We start from the raw sequence: 8,656 nt of genomic DNA, 5'->3' as shown, positions 1-8,656 counted from the left end.
ATGTGGGGGTAATCCCGGTAATTCTTTCGGAAATACATCGGGAAATTCTTTTACAATGGGAACATCATTGATGCTCTTTTCTTCAGTTTGTACTTTCTCGATGTGTGCTAGAACAGCATAGCAACCTTTTCTTATTAGTTTTTGTGCCTTCAAATTACTAATAAGATGTAGCTTCGTGTTGCCCTTTTCTCCGTACACCATTAAGGGTTTTCCTTTTTCTCGTATAATGCGAATTGCATTTTTGTAACAAACGATCTCCGCTTTCACTTCTTTCAACCAGTCCATACCGATTATCACATCAAAACTCCCTAACTCTACTGGTATCAAATCAATCTTAAATGTTTCGCTAACCAGTTTAATTTCTCGATTCCGACATATATTATCTGCTGAAATTAATTTACCATTTGCTAATTCGAGTAAAAATTTACTATCCAAAGGCGTCAATGGACAACTTAATTTAGCACAAAAATCTCTACTCATATAGCTTCTATCCGCACCCGAATCAAATAAAACGTAAGCAGATTTATTGTCAATAAGAAACGTACCCGTAACAAGCTCCGGGTCTTCCTGTGCCTCTGCCGCATTAATATTGAAAACTCTTCCACGGCCTTGTCCATTCGTGTTCTCCTGGTTCGGGCAATTTCTAATAATGTGGCCCGGTTTTCCACATTTATAGCAAACTACATTGGCATTACTTGCTCCGACACTACTTGCTCCGCCATTACTCGTTCCGACACCATTTGTTCCTTTCGTTCTATTAACCCCTGGTCCGTAGACCTCACACTTCGCCGCGCTATGACCATTTCTTTTACACTTGTTGCAAAATTTGGTGCAGAACCCCGAGTGATTCTTTTCACACCTTTGGCATAGCTGCTTCTGATTGTTGTTGTTGTTGCGGTTATTATTGTTGTTGGGATGATTGTTGTAGTTGTTGTTGTTGTTGTTGTTGTTGTTGTTGTTGTTGTTGTTGTTGGGCCGTTTGTTGTAGTTGCAATTGATGTTGCGATTGTTGGGATAATTGTTGCGATTATTGTTGTAATTGCTGTTGTTGTTGTATTGGTGATTCTTATCACCGTTTTCCTCCCACTTTCTTTTGACTTGCTTCACATTGGCCTCTTCAGCAGTCTGTTCTTTAATTCTTTCTTCAATCTGGTTCACGAGTTTGTGAGCCATTCTACATGCCTGTTGTATGGAGGCGGGCTCGTGTGAACTTATATCTTCTTGGATTCTTTCCGGTAATCCTTTCACAAACGCGTTGATCTTCTCTTCCTCATCTTCGAATGCTCCCGGACACAATAGGCACAATTCTGTGAATCGTCTTTCGTACGTGGTAATATCAAATCCTTGGGTTCGTAACCCTCTAAGTTCTGTCTTGAGCTTATTGACCTCGGTTCTGGGACGGTACTTCTCGTTCATCAAGTGCTTGAATGCTGACCACGGTAGTGCGTACGCATCGTCTTGTCCCACTTGCTCTAGATAGGTATTCCACCATGTTAACGCAGAACCTGTGAAGGTATGCGTAGCGTACTTTACTTTGTCCTCTTCAGTACACTTACTTATGGCAAACACCGATTCGACCTTCTCGGTCCACCGTTTCAATCCGATCGGTCCTTTGGTTCCATCAAATTCCAAAGGTTTGCAGGCAGTGAATTCTTTGTAGGTGCATCCTACACGATTTCCTGTACTGCTAGATCCAAGGTTATTGTTGGTATGTAGCGCAGCCTGTACTGCGGCTATGTTTGAAGCTAGAAAAGTACGGAATTCCTCTTCATTCATATTCACGGTGTGTCGAGTAGTCGGTGCCATTTCCTTCAAAATAGTTAAATGGAACAAGTTAATCATACAGAATATTAAGAGTAGTTAATAGTATTTCGTAGCATAATATGAACTCATTTATAAAAGCTTTTTCTTCATATTAGCGTTTTATAAGTTTAAATTCGGGAAGTACCTACCCGTTAAGTTCATACTTAGTAGCTAATATACAATTCAACTACTACAATTCTATATGAAAAACTGATTATAATAATATTTCGCGTTCAAACTTTTATACAATATTTTACAAACTTACAATACTGCTTATTTTACATAAAGCATGAAATATAGCACACAATAACTTCGATACAAGATAGTTGTGAAGATAATTCTAGCTAGTACACAAGTCGTTCAGCAAAGGCAATAAAGACACGTAATTCATACGTCCAGAAACAAGTCATGCATTCTGGTTTTACTAGGACTACTTCCCATCCTTGGTCTTGTGCAACATAACCATTATGGCCGTTGATAAGACAGCGTGTTGTAACGTCGTCAAAGGGACGAGGGTTACGTAATGTCCAACAGTCTCGTAATAATCTAAAAACCTCATTTCTTACCCCAATTACCGACTCCGTCACTTGTGGGAACGTTTTGTTTAATAGTTGTAGCCCGATGTTCTTGTTCTCACTTTGGTGAGAAGCGAACATTACTAACCCGTAAGCATAACATGCTTCTTTATGTTGCATGTTAGCCGCTTTTTCTAAATCACGAAGTCCTATATTCGGATATACTGAGTCAAAATAATTTCTTAACCCGTTGCGTAAAATAGCATTTGGGTTCCCCGCAATATATGCGTCAAAGTAAACACATCGTAACTTATGGATTTCCCAATGTGATATTCCCCATCTTCCGAACGAAAGCCTTTTATAAACCAAGGCATTCTTGGAACGTTCTTCGAATGTCTTACAAACTGATCTCGCCTTAAATAGTTGTGCCGAAGAATTCCGACCGACTCTAGACAAGATTTCATCAATCATGTCTCTGGGTAGGTCTCTTAAAATATTGGGTTGTCTATCCATTTTGTGTTTTTATACTGTAAAATAGACAAGAGTTAGATTCATAAAAAAAAATACTTATTAATACAAGCAATTTTTACATATATCATAAAGCATAAGCACACTATATTACAGATATTACACCACACGAATACAACTATCTTATTCCGACTCGCTTGTTTCTTCTTCTTCTTCGGTTTTGGTTCGTTTTGCCAAGTTTCTAGGGATATATGATGTTCCCCTAATACGAGCCGTCGTTATCCACATTGGTTTAGAAAAACCTGGTGGTTTAGAGGTTCCCGGGTCATTGTTACAACTTAAGGACTTCGGGGGTTGACGATACATATAAAGTTCATCGGGGTTGGAATTAGATTTCTCTATTTTTATGCCCTTTCCCTTATTATTTTCTTTTGCCTTTTTAAATTCAGTTGGGGTAATTTCTATAACATCATCGGAATTCTCGTCGGAATCCGATTCATCGGAGAATTGGTAATCCTCCCAATATTTTGCTTCCTTGGCGGAAACACCATTGACCATGATTAACCTTGGTCGGTTGGTTGAGGATTCTCTTTTACTCAACCGTTTTATTATTTCCCCCACCGATTCTATTTCTTCTTCCGGTTCCGATTCTTCTTCCGGTTCCGATTCTTCTTCCGGTTCCGACTCTTCTTCCGGTTCCTCTTCGGGAACTTGTGAATCAGTCCACGAATCATTCCAATTTACATTTAACTCTTCATTATTATTAGGTGAGTCAATGGGACTTGTTCTAGAGGTAGACATCTATCACATAATATCAAACACGATAAGAGATTAATATATCACATAATATTCATATGTTAAAAATATATAGTTTCCAACAAAAATGTTAAGCAATCATTTTTAAAGAAAACACGGTCGAAGTCCAGACTCACTAATGCATCCTAACAAACTCGATAAGACACACTAATGCAAATTTTCTGGTTCTCTAAGACCAACGCTCAGATACCAACTGAAATGTCCCGTTCTTATTGATTAAAAACATTCCATATTAATTGATTTCGTTGCGAGGTTTTGACCTCTATATGAGACGTTTTTCAAAGACTGCATTCATTTTTAAAACAAACCATAACCTTTATTTCATAAATAAAGGTTTAAAAAGCTTTACGTAGATTATCAAATAATGATAATCTAAAATATCCTGTTTACACACGACCATTACATAATGGTTTACAATACAAATATGTTACATCGAAATCAGTTTCTTGAATGCAGTTTTTACACAATATCATACAAACATGGACTCCAAATCTTGTCCTTATTTTAGTATGCAACAGCGGAAGCTCTTAATATTCACCTGAGAATAAACATGCTTTAAACGTCAACAAAAATGTTGGTGAGTTATAGGTTTAACCTATATATATCAAATCGTAACAATAGACCACAAGATTTCATATTTCAATACACATCCCATACATAGAGATAAAAATCATTCATATGGTGAACACCTGGTAACCGACATTAACAAGATGCATATATAAGAATATCCCCATCATTCCGGGACACCCTTCGGATATGATATAAATTTCGAAGTACTAAAGCATCCGGTACTTTGGATGGGGTTTGTTAAGCCCAATAGATCTATCTTTAGGATTCGCGTCAATTAGGGTGTCTGTTCCCTAATTCTTAGATTACCAGACTTAATAAAAAGGGGCATATTCGATTTCGATAATTCAACCATAGAATGTAGTTTCACGTACTTGTGTCTATTTTGTAAATCATTTATAAAACCTGCATGTATTCTCATCCCAAAAATATTAGATTTTAAAAGTGGGACTATAACTCACTTTCACAGATTTTTACTTCGTCGGGAAGTAAGACTTGGCCACTGGTTGATTCACGAACCTATAACAATATATACATATATATCAAAGTATGTTCAAAATATATTTACAACACTTTTAATATATTTTGATGTTTTAAGTTTATTAAGTCAGCTGTCCTCGTTAGTAACCTACAACTAGTTGTCCACAGTTAGATGTACAGAAATAAATCGATAAATATTATCTTGAATCAATCCACGACCCAGTGTATACGTATCTCAGTATTGATCACAACTCAAACTATATATATTTTGGAATCAACCTCAACCCTGTATAGCTAACTCCAACATTCACATATAGAGTGTCTATGGTTATTCCGAAATATATATAGATGTGTCGACATGATAGGTCGAAACATTGTATACGTGTCTATGGTATCTCAAGATTACATAATATATAATACAAGTTGATTAAGTTATGGTTGGAATAGATTTGTTACCAATTTTCACGTAGCTAAAATGAGAAAAATTATCCAATCTTGTTTTACCCATAACTTCTTCATTTTAAATCCGTTTTGAGTGAATCAAATTGCTATGGTTTCATATTGAACTCTATTTTATGAATCTAAACAAAAAAAGTATAGGTTTCTAGTCAGAAAAATAAGTTACAAGTCGTTTTTGTAAAGGTAGTCATTTCAGTCGAAAGAACGACGTCTAGATGACCATTTTAGAAAACATACTTCCACTTTGAGTTTAACCATAATTTTTGGATATAGTTTCATGTTCATAATAAAAATCATTTTCTCAGAATAACAAATTTTAAATCAAAGTTTATCATAGTTTTTAATTAACTAACCCAAAACAGCCCGCGGTGTTACTACGACGGCGTAAATCCGGTTTTACGGTGTTTTTCGTGTTTCCAGGTTTTAAATCATTAAGTTAGCATATCATATAGATATAGAACATGTGTTTAGTTTATTTTAAAAGTCAAGTTAGAAGGATTAACTTTTGTTTGCGAACAAGTTTAGAATTAACTAAACTATGTTCTAGTGATTACAAGTTTAAACCTTCGAATAAGATAGCTTTATATGTATGAATCGAATGATGTTATGAACATCATTACTACCTTAAGTTCCTTGGATAAACCTACTGGAAAATAGAAAAATGGATCTAGCTTCAATGGATCCTTGGATGGCTCGAAGTTCTTGAAGCAGAATCATGACACGAAAACAAGTTCAAGTAAGATCATCACTTGAAATAAGATTGTTATAGTTATAGAAATTGAACCAAAGTTTGAATATGATTATTACCTTGTATTAGAATGATAACCTACTGTAAGAAACAAAGATTTCTTGAGGTTGGATGATCACCTTACAAGATTGGAAGTGAGCTAGCAAACTTGAAAGTATTCTTGATTTTATGAAACTAGAACTTTTAGAATTTATGAAGAACACTTAGAACTTGAAGATAGAACTTGAGAGAGATCAATTAGATGAAGAAAATTGAAGAATGAAAGTGTTTGTAGGTGTTTTTGGTCGTTGGTGTATGGATTAGATATAAAGGATATGTTATTTTGTTTTCATGTAAATAAGTCATGAATGATTACTCATATTTTTGTAATTTTATGAGATATTTCATGCTAGTTGCCAAATGATGGTTCCCACATGTGTTAGGTGACTCACATGGGCTGCTAAGAGCTGATCATTGGAGTGTATATACCAATAGTACATACATCTAAAAGCTGTGTATTGTACGAGTATGAATACGGGTGCATACGAGTAGAATTGTTGATGAAACTGAACGAGGATCTAATTGTAAGCATTTTTGTTAAGTAGAAGTATTTTGATAAGTGTCTTGAAGTCTTTAAAAAGTGTATGAATACATATTAAAACACTACATGTATATACATTTTAACTGAGTCGTTAAGTCATCGTTAGTCGTTACATGTAAATGTTGTTTTGAAACCTTTAGGTTAACGATCTTGTTAAATGTTGTTAACCCAATGTTTATAATATCAAAAGAGATTTTAAATTATTATATTATCATGATATTATGATGTACGAATATCTCTTAATATGATATATATATACATTAAATGTCGTTACAACGATAAACGTTACATATATGTCTCGTTTCAAAATCATTAAGTTAGTAGTCTTGTTTTTACATATGTAGTTCATTGTTAATATAATTAATGATATGTTTACTTATCATAATATCATGGTAACTATATATATAACCATATATATGTCATCATATAGTTTTTTTACAAGTTTTAACGTTCGTGAATCACCGGTCAACTTGGGTGGTCAATTGTCTATATGAAACATATTTCAATTAATCAAGTCTTAACAAGTTTGATTGCTTAACATGTTGGAAACATTTAATCATGTAAATATCAATCTCAATTAATATATATAAACATGGAAAATTTCGGGTCACTACAGTACCTACCCGTTAAATAAATTTCGTCCCGAAATTTTAAGCTGTTGAAGGTGTTGACGAATCTTCTGGAAATAGATGCGGGTATTTCTTCTTCATCTGATCTTCACGCTCCCAGGTGAACTCGGGTCCTCTACGAGCATTCCATCGAACCTTAACAATTGGTATCTTGTTTTGCTTATGTCTTTTAACCTTACGATCCATTATTTTGACGGGTTCTTCGATGAATTGAAGTTTTTCGTTGATTTGGATTTCATCTAACGGAATAGTGAGATCTTCTTTAGCAAAACATTTCTTCAAATTCGAAACGTGGAAAGTGTTATGTACAGCTGCGAGTTGTTGAGGTAACTCTAGTCGGTAAGCTACTGGTCCGACACGATCAATAATCTTGAATGGTCCAATATACCTTGGATTTAATTTCCCTCGTTTACCAAATCGAACAACGCCTTTCCAAGGTGCAACTTTAAGCATGACCATCTCTCCAATTTCAAATTCTATATCTTTTCTTTTAATGTCAGCGTAGCTCTTTTGTCGACTTTGGGCGGTTTTCAACCGTTGTTGAATTTGGATGATCTTCTCGGTAGTTTCTTGTATAATCTCCGGACCCGTAATCTGTCTATCCCCCACTTCACTCCAACAAATCGGAGACCTGCACTTTCTACCATAAAGTGCTTCAAACGGCGCCATCTCAATGCTTGAATGGTAGCTGTTGTTGTAGGAAAATTCTGCTAATGGTAGATGTCGATCCCAACTGTTTCCGAAATCAATAACACATGCTCGTAGCATGTCTTCAAGCGTTTGTATCGTCCTTTCGCTCTGCCCATCAGTTTGTGAATGATAGGCAGTACTCATGTCTAGACGAGTTCCTAATGCTTGCTGTAATGTCTGCCAGAATCTTGAAATAAATCTGCCATCCCTATCAGAGATAATAGAGATTGGTATTCCATGTCTGGAGATGACTTCCTTCAAATACAGTCGTGCTAACTTCTCCATCTTGTCATCTTCTCTTATTGGCAGGAAGTGTGTTGATTTGGTGAGACGATCAACTATTACCCAAATAGTATCAAAACCACTTGCAGTCCTTGGCAATTTAGTGATGAAATCCATGGTAATGTTTTCCCATTTCCATTCCGGGATTTCGGGTTGTTGAAGTAGACCTGATGGTTTCTGATGCTCAGCTTTGACCTTAGAACACGTCAAACATTCTCCTACGTATTTAGCAACATCGGCTTTCATACCCGGCCACCAAAAATGTTTCTTGAGATCCTTGTACATCTTCCCCGTTCCAGGATGTATTGAGTATCTGGTTTTATGAGCTTCTCTAAGTACCATTTCTCTCATATCTCCAAATTTTGGTACCCAAATCCTTTCAGCCCTATACCGGGTTCCGTCTTCCCGAATATTAAGATGCTTCTCCGATCCTTTGGGTATTTCATCCTTTAAATTTCCCTCTTTTAAAACTCCTTGTTGTGCCTCCTTTATTTGAGTAGTAAGGTTATTATGAATCATTATATTCATAGATTTTACTCGAATGGGTTCTCTGTCCTTCCTGCTCAATGCATCGGCTACCACATTTGCCTTCCCCGGGTGGTAACGAATCTCAAAGTCG

This window comes from Rutidosis leptorrhynchoides, chromosome 5 (assembly GCF_046630445.1).
Source record: "Rutidosis leptorrhynchoides isolate AG116_Rl617_1_P2 chromosome 5, CSIRO_AGI_Rlap_v1, whole genome shotgun sequence".
Classification (NCBI taxonomy): Eukaryota; Viridiplantae; Streptophyta; class Magnoliopsida; order Asterales; family Asteraceae; genus Rutidosis; species Rutidosis leptorrhynchoides.
This window is presented reverse-complemented; position numbering follows the sequence as displayed.